The sequence below is a fragment of the Microtus oregoni genome, unplaced genomic scaffold (genome assembly GCF_018167655.1).
Source record: "Microtus oregoni isolate MIOR12 unplaced genomic scaffold, Mior012 000023F_ref0000262, whole genome shotgun sequence".
In the NCBI taxonomy this organism is placed as follows: domain Eukaryota; kingdom Metazoa; phylum Chordata; class Mammalia; order Rodentia; family Cricetidae; genus Microtus; species Microtus oregoni.
In genome coordinates, this window is record NW_024543082.1 from 27,421,770 (window position 1) to 27,441,283 (window position 19,514).

The window sequence follows — 19,514 nt, forward strand, 5'->3', positions numbered from 1 at the left end:
ATGTAAATAAATATTAACAAACATCAGACATTATTTTCTTTTAAAAGATATTTTTAGATGAAATGAAAAGACTTCTCAGTTTCAGCCTCTAAAGAAATGAACACATAAAAATCCCTATCAAATATAATCAAAAGCATATTCACTATAGTTGTCGTGAAAAAAGGAGTACACACCTTTTTTAGTATGTAGGCTCAGGCCTTTTTAATTGGCATAAAATTGGGAAGAAATCTGATTTGCATTAGTGTTAATAATTATTAAATTTCTATGAGAACTTTAGGCTCAGTGTTCATGAACAGTGTCTTTTAACTTCACTTTCTTTGAATGTTCCTCGTGGTGTGTGCTTGCACGTGGAGGCTGGAAGTTAAGTGTCTTCCTCAATCACTGTCTATCTCCTTTTACAAGACAGGGTCCCTCACTGAACCCAAAGCCCACTGAGCTCCAGGGATCTGCCTGTCCCCATCCCACCAGATAGAGTTAGACACACACCACCTTGCCCAGCTAGGCATTCAAACACCGGTCATCACGTTTACATTTGTCATCTCCCCATTCCTTTCTGAAATTCTTATATGACCAACCAAGTCACTTTAAAACAAAACAAATATAGTATGATTTTAATTAGTCATGGTGATCAAAAGCACAAATAGCTGAATTTATGCATGAGTACTAGACATTCATGAGTATTTGTTCAACTTTTACGCACGATAGAAGGTCCTCTGTAATGAGGTCTCCTAGCAGAGATCTCTAAAACTCTAATAACCCACTTTGGGGTTGGGGAAGTAGTATGACAAAGAAATGAGAAGCTAAAGAACCCAGTTCAGAATCTGGGAGTCTTAAAACAGTCTTTTGCTTTCACTGTGCAAAATTTTCCCTAAACTACACTAAGTTACACATCAGTATGCCACAAGAAATTATTCCTTTTTTTTTTTTTTTTTTTGGCAACAGTATCAAGCTTCAGAAAATACAGACTACTAAGTTCTAAAAAAGAAATAGAACAGATAATTCAAATTTTGATGTCAGGTAAATATAAATTCATTTCAATATATAAAGCTAAACTGTAAGTTGTTGGTTGTTTTGTTCTGGATTATATTTATTTATGGCTATGTACCACTAAATGTATTCATTACCAGAACCGAAGCACAGCCCAGGTAGGATGGTTTTTAGTGCGGCTGTCAACTCTGCTGTGGCCGCAGGAAAGCAGCTAGATGACAACTACACAAGGGGGTGTGACTCTCTTATTCATTTTTGGACCCTAAATTGGTATTTTATATAATGGTCACATAAAAAGAACAGACAGCTTTACTGAGAGGTTGTCCAGTCACGCGATTAAAGGCCCATTTGGATTAATGTATAAGACAGTGAACAATGTTATCTCCTTATTCTTTACTGAAAGTCGCAGGCTAGTCAGTACATTATATGCTTTAAGATAATTTAGAATGTCATGTCTCCACCCAGGGCCAGGACCTAGATCCCATTTTTCTGACGGGTAACCAAGTTTTTCAGTTTCAGTTCCTGTTTTACAGGCTGCTGATTAGGAGGGGTAAGGGTCCATCATCAATGAACTTTAAATCCACCAATACTGGAAGGACTAGTTACCCACCAGTTACGTGCATCATTAAATAACCTTTTGATTTTTTCTATCTTAGTCTCTCCCTCCCTACCCCTCTCTCTCTCTCTCTCTCTCTCTCTCTCTCTCTCTCTGTGAGTGTGTGTGTGTGTGTAGCTTGTGGCCACACTAAGTTGTCAGTAGTCTGGCTACAGAACTGAGTCCTGACTTCTGGAATGTGTGACAACAAAGAAAACATCCCTGACTGGGTCCTATCCTTTGGGAACTTTTTACTCAAGGACTCTGTATGATGCTTAAGGTTTAAAGTGACTGCCATTCATGAAGTTGAAGGAGCTACCTCCACTCCAACTAGAAAATACACATTTCATACACAGAAAGGCTATACTAATGGGGCATGCAGTCTTTTAAAAGGAAAACAGAACCTCTGCGAAAAGCATAGCAATTAGGTGGCTAACATCAGGGCAACAAATTTTCCCTGGCCTTCCTGTTGCCATGTGCCTGCCATCTTCCTGTATACTTTCCATTTGCTGTTTCAAACATATGTTGCCACTTATTGCCAGGAAAGGAATCTCTGACCCACTCTTTATGTATGATGAAATGGCAGACGGAACGGAGCCACAGACAGCACCATTAGCAGTTATTCACACTTCTGTTTTCTCTTAACTTCTCTTCCTCTAAAGTTTATTCCTCATATGCTAGGAGGGATGTGTAATCATAAAAACATCCGTGACTCATGCTTTAGAATATGGAACCACAGCAACTCCATGAAAAAGCAAATGGCTCCTCCTGCCAGAAGTAAGCCTTCTACAAAAGGACCATATCTAAACTCAGACCTTGATTAAAGTAGGTGAAGGGACTTTTGTCCAACTTTCACCAGCCTCAGTTTCTTTTCTAGTGGTCACTGCAAGAGTTTACCTAACGTTAACTCAGTCTTAAGGAGGCACCTATTTCATGGGCTCAGGCTGCAGAAGGAAAAAAAAAATATGAAAAAAATATGACAGAGGTTAGGTAAAAGGAAGGGGTTTTCCACTAAAGAAGAATGGATTTAAGGAGACAAAATATGCAAATCTAGTACTGCATCTAAAGTACTAAGAAATAAATATTAATTGTATTATTTTGACTTACTGAAACCAGTATGAGACAGGAAACAACGACATTGCTATATTGTCATACAACAGCAACAACAAACTTTAAATGATGAGCAGTAGAAACTACTTGTAATTTGCACTGACAGAAAAGACTGTCAGTCAAAACATTAGGCCTTGTTCATTAGCAAAAATCAAATACAGTGCCTCAAGAGTCCACAGATAGTACAATGCAAAGTAAAGGGATATTGCACTAAACAAACAAAATAGTCCTGCCGATTGACAAGCACAGAGCCTGTAACATCCCTTAATGGAGGGCACCTGCAGCTTTTCCAATATGAGCATTGGGGACTGCTAGTTGTTGAAAAGATTTGATGCTTTTGCCTGGGGTAGCAAAAATGAAGATACAGTAAAGTTTCACCATGTTGGCCATGAAAAATATTTACACATACATTCTCTGGGTTATGAACACCTGATTTGTGAATGTTCTTTCTATATAAAAAAACCCACTCAAAGTCCACTCAAAGATGACACCTGGAGAGCAAGATTACTTCCAGAGCTACTTAATTTTAAGCAGGCCTAGCTGGCCTGGGGCTGCCATGGAAATAACAGGGAGGTATTCACCTGGAATCCAAAGTGGGGATGTAGAACACAGTCGCTAATAAATATCATATTTTATACAGCATGTGGGCTCTCAGCTGGTCTACAAAAAGTTAGTTGACCCAATATAGCTTAAAACCTATACATTTTCAAGCATATTGTCCTCCAGTGCATGTTGTAATAGTCACAATACATATAAATCTCTTGAACTGTGCTATTATTATGCTGCAAAATCATCATACTATCAGTTACCTAAACACAGGGTTTCAGTTTCAATGTGGGATTAGTATGCCTTCTTCTACTAGAGTGAGAAACAACTCCATTCTTTTAACAATGCTGCTTTCATGGAGTAATATCTTAAAAATGAACCTTTCAGATGGTCTTTTTGCAAAACTGGGAATTTCCTAAGTTTGGAAGATTATTTACTTCCCTGCTTGCTATGAAACAGCAAACTGCCAGAAAATCTAAAGGGAAACTAACGTCAGTATTACTGCTATGTTTCTTCCATGAGAAAAAGAGAGGGGAAAACCCCTGACCTTTAAGAACATTAAATGACAAGAAAAAGGAAAAAAAGGAAGTAGCACACCAGGTCCCAGAACTCTTTTGTCCACAGCTGACAGCAGCAGGAGGGCACCCTGCATCCAAACAGACAGCGCGCTCTGGAGCACAGGGCCACTTTCTTGTGCACTTTCTCAGATGCTTCCTCTGCACGAACAATACATCAAATGATTTACATGCAGTGAGTAACTGGATTAGTATGAACCCAATCTATTTTGTTTATGCAACTTTCAGTTGTAAGATTCTTAAATTAGGGATCTCTCTTAATTTCTAGCAGATAGCAAAAGAAAGTAGGTTATAACAGTAGGTGAATAGTGTAGTAGGGATGGGCAGAACCCAGTTTGCTAATGCCTGCTACATGCTGTCTCTAGGATAACTGGCTTTTCTTCACCCAAAATTGATCTCCACTGAACATGCTTAAAAAGAATGCCTCGCTTCAATACGAGGAAAATTGTAGAACAGTTAATAGAAACAGCTCTGAACTCAGCAAAGAAGGAATTGAACTTGCTTCTACCTTCACAGTGTCATGGTGAGCAGTAAAATGTATAGATTTTAGAAAGATGATTCTACCAAATAGAAATCATCCTCAATCACCATAGAACTACTCCTATATGAAAAAAAAAATCAACTATAGACAAAAAGTGGTTGTGGAGATGAAAACAAATGGAAACCCTTTTGAGAAGACATGTATATGTACAATAGAAGAATTAGCTATATGCTTTTTATCAAACAAACAACTTTTGATTGTTTGTTTTTTCAAGATAGGGTTTCTCTATACATCCCTGGCTGAACTCACTATAGATCAAGCTGGCCTTGAACTCAGAGATCCATCTACCTCTGCCTCCAGAGTACTAGGATTAAAGGCATGTGCCACCACAGGATTAAACAACATAATTCTCAGTGATCTACCATGATTAGGTAAAATTTAGTTAGTCTTAGATCTGAAATTCTATATAAAGTGAGCAATGCTTTTCAGCTGACGGTTAAACAATGTCCAGATGCTATATTTGCCACTGGAGATGTTAGGCACATTCACTGAACACAAATGAGGAATGTCCAAAAAGTCTCAGTGTCCAGGACTCCTCAAAGGAACAGACATGGAGCATCTTTGGCTCTTCACCCAAGCAAGGCACTGATGCTTGTCTCTATGAGTCATAATCCCATCATCTCTAATTTAGCTCTCTTTGTGTTCAGCATCAACAGGGTCTCCAAACTCTTTACAAGAAAAATGACAGAGCAATATAACACTTCGAGCTTATGCAAAAGAGAATTTAGAATGACTCTAGGCCTACAGAACTCATACAAACATGGCCATTACGCAGTCAGGTTGAGGATAAAATATGATTGACCTACAGATCAGTCACGTTACTCTCCTATCTTCTGGCAGTTCTAGATAAAATGAGATAAAGGTAGCTTCTTGACTATGGTGATAACAAGAAATGGATACTTTTTTTTATTGGATGAGATTCTTGGAATTGCAGAGGAAATTTCAGCACCAGTGAAACAATAAGACCATCCAGAGGGTGGGCCAGAGTCATAAGAACAAGAGAACCAGAGGCAACATGCCAAGCCTGGAGCCTGAGTTCATTTCCTTTCTCCCAGATTTATTTACTTTTTTTTTGGTGTGTGTGTGTGTGTGTGTGTGTGTGTGTGTGTGTGTGTGTGCGTGTGTGTAGTGGTGGGGTGGGGCATGATAATAGATTGTGATATATTTCATCATTGTTTAAGCTACTAGGAGCCCAGTTAATCTGTTGTGACTTGAGGCATACTTGCCTCTGCCATTTGTTAGGATACTTACATTTTGGACCACTTAAGAATCCGGTAAACTATTTTTAGGCTAGTATGCAGTAGAGGGAAGTGAGTTCAAGTTGCCAAAGCCTATAACTCTCCAAAGATAGGAAGCCATGTTGAATAAATTATACTTTACACAAAATCAGACACTTGTCTAGTAATCTAGGGCTCTGTGAAAAGTTGCCCAGTTCAAACTGGCTTCCTCCAGGAAGTATCAATCACATGAGAAACTCCCTCCAGAGTGCACAGAATGAGACGGCCACCACATACTACTCATGACGGCTAGCTATAAAGCCCAGGGGAAGCTATCCAGTGTCTCCCAACTCATCTATCTTTGATAAACATCAAAACACAGATGCTATTCTATTCATTGAGCTTATTTATATCTGAGACAAAGCTATGTGATTTGGCATCTGGGTCAATCAAAGTGAAAATGCTGAGATGCAAACCCTTGAGAAGTTAACCTGAAGTCCAGTACATTATGGCCATATTAAAGGTTTTAGCATACTAATCTTGTGAGTGTTTCTTACATAGTTTTCCGACTGATTTTTCAATATTAGATTATAGGAGTCTAATATCCATGCTGACAGTGAAATAGACTGCGTATCCTCAGGCACACACACATCCCACAGACACACCTTAAAATGCAAAGCAACTATTTAAATTACATCGATAGAGTGACAGGACAACGTGGCCAGGCCAACAAAACACCAAATGTGGCTTTCTCTTTGGCAGCAGTTTTTAAACCGAATGAACTTAAATTTTGACTTCATGGTGTCACAGGTAACAAAGGCAAAGTTTGATAAATTTTATGGTCTCCCTAATCCTACAAGAGGCTGGGACTTCCAAGAGCTCCACTGTCCAAGTCAGGCTAATTTAGAAACAAAACCAACTGCAGGGGATTGAAACTGCTTTCCTTACAAGCCGACATTAGCAATAGGAAAGTACTAACCCCGTGAGGAAGATGAAGAGGGTAGCCCACATGAGAATCTGTAGCCACACTCATATTTATTTGGGTGGTCCAAAACTAAGCCAGAGAGTAGACAAAACAAAAACAAACAAAACAACAATAGTATGTGCTTAAGTTTTTAACAGAACTTTGGGGCTGGAAATATCCCAAGCTACAAATCAGTAGAAACTCTTTCTGGAAGGTGTTACTTTCAACACAATGTTCAAAGAATCCCAAAATATAAAGTTCTCAATATATGAGCTCATATAAAAATCAGAAACACACCAGAAAATAACACACAATGATTGTAATTAAAAGAAATAGAATTAGATCTACTAAGTCCTTAGACACAAACTGCCAGGTAGCACAAGAACTGTGTTTCATTGGTTAAAAGAAAAGCACGGGGATTAATAGCACCTGCTTATCCAGGAGACTTCTAAAAGTGGCAATTGTAGGGGTGAAAGAGAAACCTTTGGAAACAAGGTATATAATAACTGTCAATCAAGCAGTGGAACTAGTGAACAAGACGAATCTGAAGGACCTACAGTTATACTACCATATGACCAATGTCCTTTGATGGAGCTCCACAGAGTACAGTCTGAAAAGCCAAACGGACGGGACAGATGGAAGAGCAGAAAACGCATGTGAAGACAGAAAAAGAAAGCTTAACATGTGTCTACTCTAAGTATGTTTCCAAGCAGAAATGAGTAAGCACTGCTCAGAAGCCAGGTTTGAAAAGTTAATATTGGCTGAGAATTTTCTAGAACTGAAGACACCAATCTTCAGAGTCAGTGAAATATCAATGGAAACTAGGAAAGACAAAATAAATTTGTGCTTATGTACAGCATACTAAAACTAGACTATCAAAGATAAAAGTTAGATCATAAAGACAACCAAAGAAATAAAGGAATGGCAATTAGAAAGATGATAGACTATTCAATAGACAATACCTTAAGCCAGAGCAGAATAATATTGTCTATGAGCTAACAGAAAACCAGTGTCAGCCAAGAGCCTATACATGGAAAAATCTTAAGAGCAGAGGTGAAACAAATTCAAATAAATAAAAAGAGAACGTATGAAGAACAGACTTCCACTTTAAAAGCTTCAAAAGAATGATGGAAATTGATTCCAGATGAAAAACTGAAATATAAGGATAATATAAGCAAGCAATTATAAATACACTGGAGCATCTAAGCCACCATCTGCTAAAACTGTAACAGAAACTATGAACAACCAGAGCTTCCAACAACAAATTTGGAGTGTGTCATCACAGCTTAAAAACAAACAAACACAAACAAAACTCCAGAAAGGATTAAAACATTGGGAATCCTGAGATACTAGGATTTAAGATGAGAGGAAGAACTTACAGGTAAATGATCCCTAACAACAGGAACACAACACGTAACTTCCAAAGTAGGTAGGGAGGCTGAAGAGATAGCTCTGCTCTTCACAGAGCTAGGTCACCAGGTGTGGTGGCACACATCTTCAACTGGGGGTGGGGGTGGCCAAAGGCAGGCAGATATCTGTGAGTAGAAGGCTGGTCTACAAAACAAGTTTCCAGCCAGTCAGAGATGTACAGCGAAATCTTGTCTCAAAAAAATATAAACAAACAAAAATTCTGGCTGTTCTTCCAAAGGACCCACGTAGAACTCCCAGCACCCACTGCCTATAACTCCAGCTCCAGGGATATGGCACCCTTGTCAGGTTTGTAGGGCATACACATACATGTGGTAAATACACATGTGCACACTCACACAAAAATAAAAATAAAAAGGTAATCCAAATATGTCAACAATTACTGCAAATGGAGACCAAATGCCATTGCTAGAGACAAAGGTTGCAAATTGGAGTAAAACAATTCTATCAACATTAATTCCTAACTATGAGATTTACTAAAACACAAAGTATAAAGTTGAAAGTACAAGGTCAACAAAACAGGATGAACTGACCAACTATTAACCAAAAGGAAGTTGTTTACTTACCTACATTGACAGAAGACAAAGTGAACTGAAAGGTAGAAAGCAGCCATAAAAGTCAAGGGGTGTTGTCTGAAACCTCGGTAACATACTTCTTCCAATAAGGCCACGCCTCCTAATCCTTCTCAAATAGCGCCACTTTCTGGTAACTAAGCATTTAAATACATGAGCATATCAAGGTTATTCTTATTTAAATCATCACAGAATGCATGACATCCATATAAAGAAACAACAGGTGGGGACAGAGTTCCTGATTGGCCCCTTCCTAACCGAAAGAATCCCACTAATGAGAATGCCACTGATGACCATAAGAAGTTCATGAAGGTACATGGGAAGTGCTGAGACTTGCAACAGTGGGCATAAACAGCTTCCTAGAAAGCACCTGTTTACACACTAGGCCGACAGCCTCCAGACAGACAGCATGGTTACTGTCTGGATGTTTTGTTTGCCTGTGCTTTCAGTTGTTTGGATGTTTTGTTTGCCTGTGCTTTCAGTTGTTTTGGTCATAGGGTGTTCATAGGTAACTCAACCTGGCCTGGGACTCAGTCCTCCTACAACCTCTCTAGTGCTGGGACTTCAGAAATACAGTTCTACACCCGACTCCTGCTGGACTTCAGAAGTACAGCTCAATACATGACTCCTGCTGGACTTCAGAAGTACAGCCCCACACCTGACTCCTGATGGACTTCAGAAGTACAGACCTACACCCGACTCCTGCTGGACTTCAGAAGTACAGTTCTACACCCGACTCCTGCTGGACTTCAGAAGTACAGCCCTACACCCGACTCCTGCTGGACTTCAGAAGTACAACCCTACACCTGACTCCTGCTGGACTTCAGAAGTACAGCCCTACACCTGACTTCCTCCTGGGATTTCAGAAGTACAGTTCTATACATGACTTCCTGCTGGGTTTTCAGAAGTACAGTTCTACACCCGACTTCCTGTCTTACTTCAGAAGTACAGCCCTACACCCGACTTCCTGCTGGGCTCCCAAGCACTAACACTAACCTTGTAAAATGAAACCAATATCAGTTTCCTGTTTGGGGGCAAACTCTTGTCTGATAAGAATTATTGAATCTTGTTTTTAAACATTCTGACTTGGGGCTGGAGATATCACTTACCTGTTAAGAGCAGTTGACGTTGCAGAGGGCCTGGGTTCAAGTCCCAGCACCTATGGGGTATTTCATAATCATTTGTAACTACAGCTCCAGGGTATGATGTCCTTGTCTACCTTCATGGGCACCAAACCGAGTAGGGGCAGACTTAAATGGTTTAGGGAGGCAAAGCTCTTTAGCCCTCTGTGGTGGTTTCTAAGAAAATTGACCCAAACCGAGTGGCACTCTTGGGAGGTGTGGCCCTGTTGGAGGCAAACTCTGAACACATGAAATAAAATGAGTAAATAAGTAAATAAGTTGACTTCCTAATGTTTATTCTACTCAGGAGAAACTAGCTGTGATGCTATTCCTTATTGAATTATATATGCAATCATGAATTCTACTTTCAAATATTTAGGGTGATATTAAAATGTATCCTTCAGGACCAGAGATCTCCCTGCCTCTGCCTCCTGAGTGTTGGGATTAAAGGTGTGTGTCACCATTGCCCGGCACTGTAATATATTTTTAAATAGATCCTTCATTGAATAGATAGTAGAAAAACTACAGAGATCAAAGTGATGCTGATATTTTCTGGCTCTTACAAAGTTACCTATTTAAAAGTTTATTATTAAGTACAAACTGGGTCTAAGAAAAGGGCTTTTCTTTCTCCTTAGATAACAAATTCTCCATCTACATGAAAAGCCAAGTCAAACTAGTTTCTTTAAAAGCACATTCCTTAAGACATGGAATATAATCTATTTGACAAAGTTCCTTTAAAAAATAAGACTAGATAAAATTCTAAGGACAGTCTGTACTGGCAAGAGACAAGAAGACTAATAGGTCTTTTCCGTCTATAATTTCTGAGATTCGAGGGTTTTTTACTCCTACAGTAATACTTCTGAGTCCAACAATTTCTCAAAACTATTATTAGTTGCCAAGGAAACACAAAATGTTTGTCAGAATAAATAAGCAAATGGACTGGACCTAAATAGCAGGCTTTTCCTGCTTCCCATGCAATGGTGACATCGTGTTTATGCCTATTCATTCTCTCCAAGCCACTCTGCTCACCTACTTGGCAGGCCTGCTCATGGGAATGCAGCATCCATCTCATAGAATTACATGGGAAAAAAGAACAAGAGATCTCTGTTCCACACAAGTCCTTCCTTCACTCAGTGATGAACAAGGCCATGCAATGTTGAGGGACAGCAGGAAGCAGCTGGTTTTGTGACCATTCTATCAAGAATATGTAAATGCATGCTTTAAAATGACTCAGTGTCTACAGAAAAGCAACCAACATGATTAAAATGTATAAATTTAGAAAGACACATCTCTCTCATACACAAACACACACACCACAATATGAAGTGACTGAATTATTAACCAACTGGCAATATTCACCCGGCAGAATTATATGTAAAATTTCTTCACTTTTTTGAGAATACATTAGCACTGAGGACTGTACTGCTGGCAATCCAACTTTAACCAAAAACAATGGAGGGTGTATTAGGGCTTCTACTGCTGTGAAGAGACACCATGACCATGGCAACTCTTATAAAGGAAAAGAGTTAATCATGGTGGCAGTTTACAGTTCAGAGGTTCACTCCATTATCATCATGGTGAGAAACAAGGCAGCATGCAGGCAGATGTGGTGCTAGAGAAGAAGCTGAGCATTCTTATTCTTACATCTTGACTGACAGGCAACAGAAAGTGTTCCGAAGCACTGGTTGGTAATTGAGTATATGATTTTTTTTTTTTTTCGAGACAGGGTTTCTCTGTGGCTTTGGAGCCTGTCCTGGAACTCGCTCTGTAGACCAGGCTGGTCTCGAACTCACAGAGATCCGCCTGCCTCTGCCTCCCGAGTGCTGGGATTAAAGGCGTGCGTATATGAGACCACAAAGCCCAACCCCACAGTGACACACTTCAAACAAGACCACGCCTACTCCAACAAGGCCACACCTCCTAAAAGTGCCACACCCTTCGGGAGCCATTTTCTTTTAAACCTTTACAAGGCTACAGAGCTTTGCCTCCCTGAGTCATTCAAGACTGTCCTTACTCTGTTCAGGTTACCAATCTGGACCAAGTACACCATGAAGTTTACTGCTTTCCTTTTTTCCTAATAATCATCCTTCCTTATCTTTAGGAATTAAGTTCTAAGATGTTCTGTGTGTGCCCGAAGTTAAGGACAGTAATACTGAACTCCGCAAAAGTGTTTTTCTTATGCACATATATCTCTGATAAATTTTAATTCATAAGTTGGGTATAGCAAGAGATTAACAACAAGAAATAATGATAAAATATCAGAAGCACACAATGTACTGTAGTAAAACCTTTATGGCTTCAGGGTTGTTTCCATTTAATGCTAGCAAAGTCATGGTTAAGAGAGCTTAGTGTTTTCCCCTGCATTATGTCAGGGGGAAAAAGGAAACACATCATACCCAGAGATATGGCTACTACCTAATAGGTTGAAACAGAGCTCATAGGTAGCAAGGTATACTAACCCATTTAGGATAAAGAATCATCACTGGGTAACTGAAGAAAGTTCAGTTTATCACTGTTCTCTAGCACATATTTGATGACAAAAAGAAACGGATAAGGAGAAATATTATCTAAGAAATAAGACCTGCCCCCTCACAAAGAATAATTGGCTTGATATGTTTAACAGCACACAATAATTGTATTAAAAATGAGATTGTGCTTATGGCTAGCAATGACTGACTTTATTAATGATATGGTTGCTGTAATCTTCATAATAACCTTATCAGCTTGAACCACATGAAATTAAGTGATGGACAACTACTCCTGATTATATAGGAAGTATGTTTTAGGCTGGTAGTCAGCTCAGGTGGTGAAGTGCTTGCCTAGCATGCAGAGGCATAAGCAAAGTGGTGCATATGTAATCCTAGGCAGGGAGAGGCATGGGATCGATCAGTCCAATCATTCTCAGCTTCACAGCAAGTTTGAGACTGGGCTACATAAGACTGTCTCAGAAAAAAAAAAAGAGAGTGAGAGAGGGAGAAAGAAACGGGAAAAAAGTAGTCTTCTATGTTTAAATTTAGTTAGGCCGTCATGGTCTTCAGCTTTTTTATCTAAAAACCTCTTTTCTCATATTAGAAAGTAATTAACTCTGCAGGAAAGCTCTTCTGCTCCTTTGCTAAATGACACCTTAACCAACTGCCTATTTAGATCACAAAGGCAGATGACTAATTGTAGAAAAGGGCCTTATCTTAATTTGTTGTTTTGCTATTTATAGGATGAAGAGAAGCATAGGATAACTGGCCAGAACTAGACAAGAAAGTAATTTTTTTCTCAGCCAATTTTAAAGTGCAGTAATCCTAACTCAACTATTTTCAGAATGAGTATATGTAAGAAATAAACAAAACTACAGTTCAAGATGAAATATCCTAGGAAGAGGGAAAGAAGTGAAAATCTACTCAGCAGCTCCTGAGAGCCAATGAGGCACCACAAAAGGCTGGCCCGAATTTGCAGCTACAGCTCTGGTGGTGGTTGTGTCCAATAAAGACCTGTATGTTATCACCCTGGTGCTCTAACTTTATTAGAGCATGTCCTGTTGCTGCCACCGCCTATAAAACTGTCCTGGTGCATATATAAATCCATGTCTCCAATGTGAATGACACCCATAGGATTAGTTACTGAACAGCTGGGGAACACTGCTGTGAAATGTGCAATGGCACTGAGTCTTGCTTTCCTAGTTCATCATATGTCTGTAGAAAACAGTTGTAAATATCCCAAGTAAATCACAGTAGTCCTTTGCCAATGACAGACACCACTGAGCAAGCCTCTGAAGAATTAAGTCCAAGATTATGTCAAATATTGCTTAAGTCCTTGCATCATAACTTCCATTACTGTGCGGCCTTGGTCAAGAGACCCCAGTCTGTTTCTTCATCTGAAAATTATTGATAATTCTATCTCAAAATGTGTGGAAAGATTAAATGATGGTATGCACATAAAACTCAAAGGATGGCCACTGGCATGATATAAAAGATCGGTAAACAAGGGTTACTATTGGTTACTGAAGAAACTGCTTACATACCATGACCTTAGTTGGAAAGCTGCATCATAGTGGCCAGAGAGCAGTGCCTCAAAGAGCAATAGGGCACCAAGTTAGGCATATAAGCCTTACTTCTCTTTTGTCTTGCTTAGGAAACTGCAAGAACAGAGTTATAGAGAAAGAGGAATAACTTCACAGGGGATATGGGAAGTCAAAGAATGAAAATGAATGGGAAGTATGAGTGTAAAATTGTCGAGAGGAAATAGGTGGCAGTATCAAATCTTAGGAAATTTTTCATTAAAAGGAAAAAAAGCACAGTGAGCCATGAACTGCTCACTTCCGGATAAAAGTATTTGATGCTGTGAGTCCATGTTTCATATGACTTTCCTCAGTCACTTTATCTCACTTAAAATAGAAAAAGCATCAACTGTCTCAATGGGTGTATTTAATAAGTAGAGGCACTTACAGCAACTAAAACGATCATGATGTACTTATCAAACACAGAAAAGCAGCAAAACTAAAAAAACAATATCTAACGTATCAAGACAATACTTCAAAGCAAATATTAAATTCTAATAAATTCAGATGAAGGGTATGTTCATTCACTTGTCTTTCATTAGCTGTCTAAAAAGTAAGAGGCTCACTTTTCCAGTGAGACCATGCTTACTTGGGGCCATGCTCCCAACAACACTACCTCGATACTCTGCAACCATCCTCTCTCAAGTTGTTGGGTCCGCCCCGCCCGGCCCCCTCCGGCCAAAAGAAATAAGCCCATCATTTTCATTATTCCTGCTTGACAAACAGATGGGAACAATAACTCTACGGACATGTACACCATACTAGGAAGCAATACTATTTTAATGTGATTTTTAAAGGGGGTTTTAAATAAACTCAAGCTACTAAAACTACTCATCTGAAGCCTCCACATCTCTAATTTATTTTTCAGATTCATAGATTTGGGGTAGAATTTCTCTTACTGATGTTCAAGGTAATTAGGAGGTCAGCGCTCAGTTACAAGGAGGAAGATTTCTATACAAGGAAATCTGTCCCACATTAGTGAGTAGAAGATTTAATCCAGTCATATTTGGCCAATGTTATCCTTCTTGTGTCTTTAAGTTTTTGTCTTATTTGGTCGGTAGGAGAACAGATTAAAATGGTTCTGAAGTTCTATTTTTATACGTTGCCCTGCAAGTACAGCACAAAACAGTTAATTTCTTTAAAAATATTTTCCCTGCCAACACTTCTGATTAGTTTTAACTGTTTTCGTTAAAACACAGGCACGCAAAAATGAGCAAAAAGGAGGTTCTTTCAGTAAACACGCAGGAAAATAAGATTTCATCTGGCCTTCCCATCACTTGAAGAATTGTTTTGTAGTTACATCATCAGGAAATAAAACACTATCCTCTGAGGACCCCTACTCTCTACAAAGAGAAAAGAGGTTTGAAGTCTGTATGTCCAAAAACCTCTTTTTCTTCTCCTGCCTCCCCCAGAAACTTAAAAATAAGTGTAAAAAACGTATTTACAAAAGTTTACACAAGAATTTTAATCAGCAACTTTAGTAGTTAGACCCAGGATGAGGATGAGGGTCGACCTTGACCCCCAAGGCTAGGGCAGGCTCGTACGAGGGCGCTGGTAAGGCTCGCCGCCCATACCCGCAAGGGGACCCGGGGATCGACCTTGCAAACACCACCGGTGTCTGTGAGACTGGAGGATCTGGGCTGAGGGTCTGGGCTGTCACGGCCCCGCCGCCCGGCCGGCCGCACATGCCTCTACGCGCCTTATAAGGCTGAGCGGTGACGTAACGCCCCTAGGCCGGGCGCGCTCGGCTGCCCGCTCGCATTGTTCGGGAGGCTCCCGGAGCGCGCACAGCCGCTCGCAGCACAACCGCGACCCGGCTCGCCGCCCCGCCCGGCCCGGCCCGGCGCCCGCAGCTCAGGTAAGCCCGAAAGAGTCTCTGCTTCGGCTCCCGCACAGCCACCGCCCCCGGACCAGGGGCAAGTGTGCGCGTCGCGCTCAGCACCGGCGCAGCTGCAGAGCGGCAGGCAGGTTTCGCAGAGCGCACTCAGTGACTGCCAGCTTTAAGCCCCTTTCCAACTCAAGAACTTCAAAGTTCTTGGCGGTCTGGAGAAGACTTGCTACTTCAGTTTAGCTGAGGGCTAAGGGGTATGGATTTCATGGGTTTCCCAAGTGGCTACCGGTACTGAGGAGTCTAAAGGGCTGGGGGACTTCCATTGTAACAGCTCTACTCCAGTTCAACTTTTTCAGCTCTGAGAAGAGCAGAGTGCGAAATCCTCCCACATGGGATTGGATTTGTTAGCGCCAGCTTTTTCCTTAGAAGTTTTAATATAAAAAATAATTTTAAAACGGAAATACAGTTGGAATTAGGATGAAACTAACCGTTAAAATAACTTTTTGATGACACACAAAAAAATCTTTTACTACTCTGGCTCAAATGCATGTCAATCTATATATACCAGGAAGTTGTTCCGTTTCTAGCTCTTTCTACTTCAACTCTACTTTGTGGAGGACAATCTGCATTTAAGAGATGAAGCTATTTATCCTCTGTAGATTAATGTTCTAGATAATATATATTTTAAAACCTAATTTTGAAAGTAGCATCTGCAAAATAATTTTAATCACTGGCACTTTAACCATGATTACACGTAAATCTGAAAAGTCCATTGCTGTTAATGAAGGCTTACAGTAGAAATGAACATTTGGCAGATGATGAAAGCTACATATTTTACTTTACCTTTAAAAATAAAGATCAGCAGTGGAATGTTTAAAATGTTAAGTTTAGCACACTAGAAGAGGAGATAGGAAATGACTTCTTCACCTTTATCTGATCTGAACACAGTGTAAAACAAAACTTCAGGAACCGAAAGAATCATTTCCCCTTTTAAATAGCCTGTTTTTCAAGTCTGCATAATTACGAGCTCAGGGTCCATGGCCTCTTTCTAAAGGCTGAAAATGCTTTACTACTGTTGGCACTGGAAAGACCATAGAAACTACTGTTCGAATGTTTAACAGAAATGAACAACCATTTTGAGGTACAAATGTATATTTTATTTGTATTTGTCAGTGAGGGGGGAAAGTTAGTTATGAGATTTTAAATTGAACCAGTGTTTTTAATGTGAACAAAAATTGAGAAACATTTTTAGTTATTCTTGTGGTTGAATTTTAAAAGTACATAACACACCTACTATTTTTGCTGCCTGTGAGGTTTTTGTTTTGTGTTAATTTTATTTGAAGAAGTAAAAGGCTGGTTTTTCTAAAGAAAAAGTACATGTTATCAGTTCTGAAGATAGGCTAAGTAAACTGCAAGTTAGTACTAAGACGTAAGATCCCTCCAAACTATGATTTCATCCCAGGGAAGTCTCTCACCATGAAGAGAGGGGCCAGTGCCAGCTCACTGTGAAGATGTTCAGAACATAACGCAAGATAGGAGGGTTTTGTTTGTTTGTATAGACAGTGACTGGAAGCTGAAAGATTCCTGTCTTGGGAAAAGGGTATTTTGCATTTTCTAAAGTAGTAGAGGAGTGAAACAGAAACTAATTATTGTTTCAGCTTAACTCAAGTACCATCTGTAACATAATCTATAGCTCAACTGTTGAAAATCATAACCTCTATCAAAGTCTGCCTCTAAGTACAGAAACACCCAATTTTTAAAACATTTCAATAACATTTTTTAATGTTACATTTCTTCAGACATACTTTTAAGCATGCTTTAAAGAACTTACTAAGACCTCTTTTGCAACTGAAAGTTAAACCAAATTTATCATGGATATACATCTCAAAGTGTGCTGTCTAGGTGAGTACTTCTCAGTTGTTAGGACAATCTTCAAATAAAGCACACTGCAGTCTTAGGCTTAGTAAGTTCATTTCCCCTATTATGGCAGTTAACTTTAACTGCTAATCACTGAATTTCTGTTGTATTTTCCTAATGCTGTTGATAGACTGTGGTAATGGCTAACGTGAAAGCATGAATCAAGTATTTGTCTTCATTATCCAGTCTTCTTGCAACAGTTGATGGGAAATCCAGCTCTCTCTCTCTCTCTCTCTCTCTCTCTCTCTCTCTCTCTCTCTCTCTCTCTGGATTTCATTTTAAAATTCTGTTCTGGTCCCTCAAAAAAAAAAGTACCTCTGGTAATAAACAGATTTTGAAGTCTAAAAATTGAGAATTGGGGAAGAATAAATTTTCACTAATTTTATGTAGATTTACACACACACACACACACACACACACACACACACACCCTCTTTATTTAAAGCAAAAAGGAGGATGGAGCAGAAAGAGATTACATATTGTGGAGTACTAATCAGAATAGAAAGCAATATTGGTCTCAGCCTCCCTCAGGGCCTGATAGGTATCATCTATTGTTCATATGGCCAATCATTAGCTTTGAAAAATCTAACATTCCTTACACCTCTTGGGCATATCATTAATTTCAAGTTAAGTTCATCTCATTTGTGGTGGGCTATAAATTTTGCTTCACTTTCAATTACTGCTTAGTTTCTGTGAATTTTGTTTAAATAATCTTTAAAGAGGTTGCATCTGCAGCCATCACCACAAATGCTCAAAGCAACATTCTTATGGCTGCTTCTGCCATCACCGCAGTATTTCTGAGCCACCAACCTAATCATTTAAGTTTGATGTATGCTGCAAAGACTATTAGTAAAATATATGTGACATTTGTATGAGGTTAAGTGATTACTGGTAGATCATCTCCAACACTGAAGTAAACACTTCCACAACCATCTTTTTCATTAAGAAACAAGAGTTGAGATTCTCTTTCCCTCATTAATCTGCATTAGCAGTGCCTCTGACTGGGAAACCTGGGCAAAAAAGCTGAAGGGGCTTGCCAAGCAAACTCCTTTTTAGCCTTGAGACAAAACCTCCTCTTCATGATTGTGTGAAAAGTTTCAGCACATTAAGATAGGGTTGCAGCAGTTGTCATTCTGAGTTCAAGAACAGTAAAGAACACATTAGCAGTGTTCTTTCTCTAGTCTAACCATCCTCACACTCCTATGCTCAACTGGTTCCCAAATAAGTCTAAGTCTTAAGAATACAGTTCTTTTATGATGACAAAGTTAAGGAATGTTTGCACAAGACAGGAGTAGGGAGGTATGAGGAAGAGATGGGTAAGTGATTACTGGGACACAGGTGCAGGCACACATTCCCAATTTCTTGTTTCTATTTGTAATTACTTATTCTAGTCCAAAGGCCAGTTATCAGCAACAGACAGAATATATTACAGTAGAATATCAACATTCAACTCACAGATATGCATTTAAGACAGACCTTAGTAGTTCTAAACGGACAATGGGATACCTCAAGAGTGTGTATATGCACACTGCCAGCTAACACAGCAAAGAATGTCAGCACAACTTCACAGCTGCAAGTGGCAGTGGTCATCAGATCCAGATGGCTGACAGTGTAGAAGACACTGATATCCGGTGTGATCTGCACCAGCAATGCTGAGCAACTCAGGCAGAGCCAGGACTCCTCCACTCTTGGACTGTAGCCCACTATTGGTTTCTCCTTTAATTGGTCCTCAAAAGACAAACAGAGCTCAGAAGTAACCTTGGTACTGTATGTGGTAATTTAGACATAAAACTCATTAACAAAATAGGTGGGTATGTTTTCATTAATTAGTAACAAGAAAGCAAAGGGAAAGGAGTGAGATGAAGTCAATACGACTTCATCAGGTCATTTGGATGGCAAAGCCCACTCTTTATTTGAACGTGAGGGGTGCTGTGCAAAGAATGTTTGCTGACATTTTAACACTGCGGGCGACTGTTAGTACCAAACACTTCTACTCCACCAACTTCCTAAGCTATCAAGAAACCCTCTGTTGAAAATCAGACAATACTATCAAAATATTCTG

The 19,514-nt window shown here is 39.5% G+C and overlaps 2 protein-coding genes across 5 annotated transcripts in view; one reads left to right on the forward strand and one right to left on the reverse strand.

The window, feature by feature from the left end:
* Positions 1-19,514, reverse strand: part of Cmss1 (cms1 ribosomal small subunit homolog) — a 292,416-nt gene that overhangs the window by 229,188 nt on the left and 43,714 nt on the right. The window lies entirely within an intron of this gene.
* The window catches only part of Filip1l (filamin A interacting protein 1 like), an 85,475-nt gene that overhangs the window by 29,616 nt on the left and 36,345 nt on the right, over positions 1-19,514 (forward strand). Inside the window, exon 1 of one of the 3 annotated variants that reach the window (XM_041673009.1) lies at positions 15,541-15,562. The exons of the other annotated variants lie outside the window; for them this stretch is intronic. The gene's annotated coding sequence lies outside the window, so the exon portion shown is untranslated. Of the gene's footprint in view, positions 1-15,540; positions 15,563-19,514 lie in introns of those variants that run through there. 3 annotated transcript variants of the gene reach the window in all.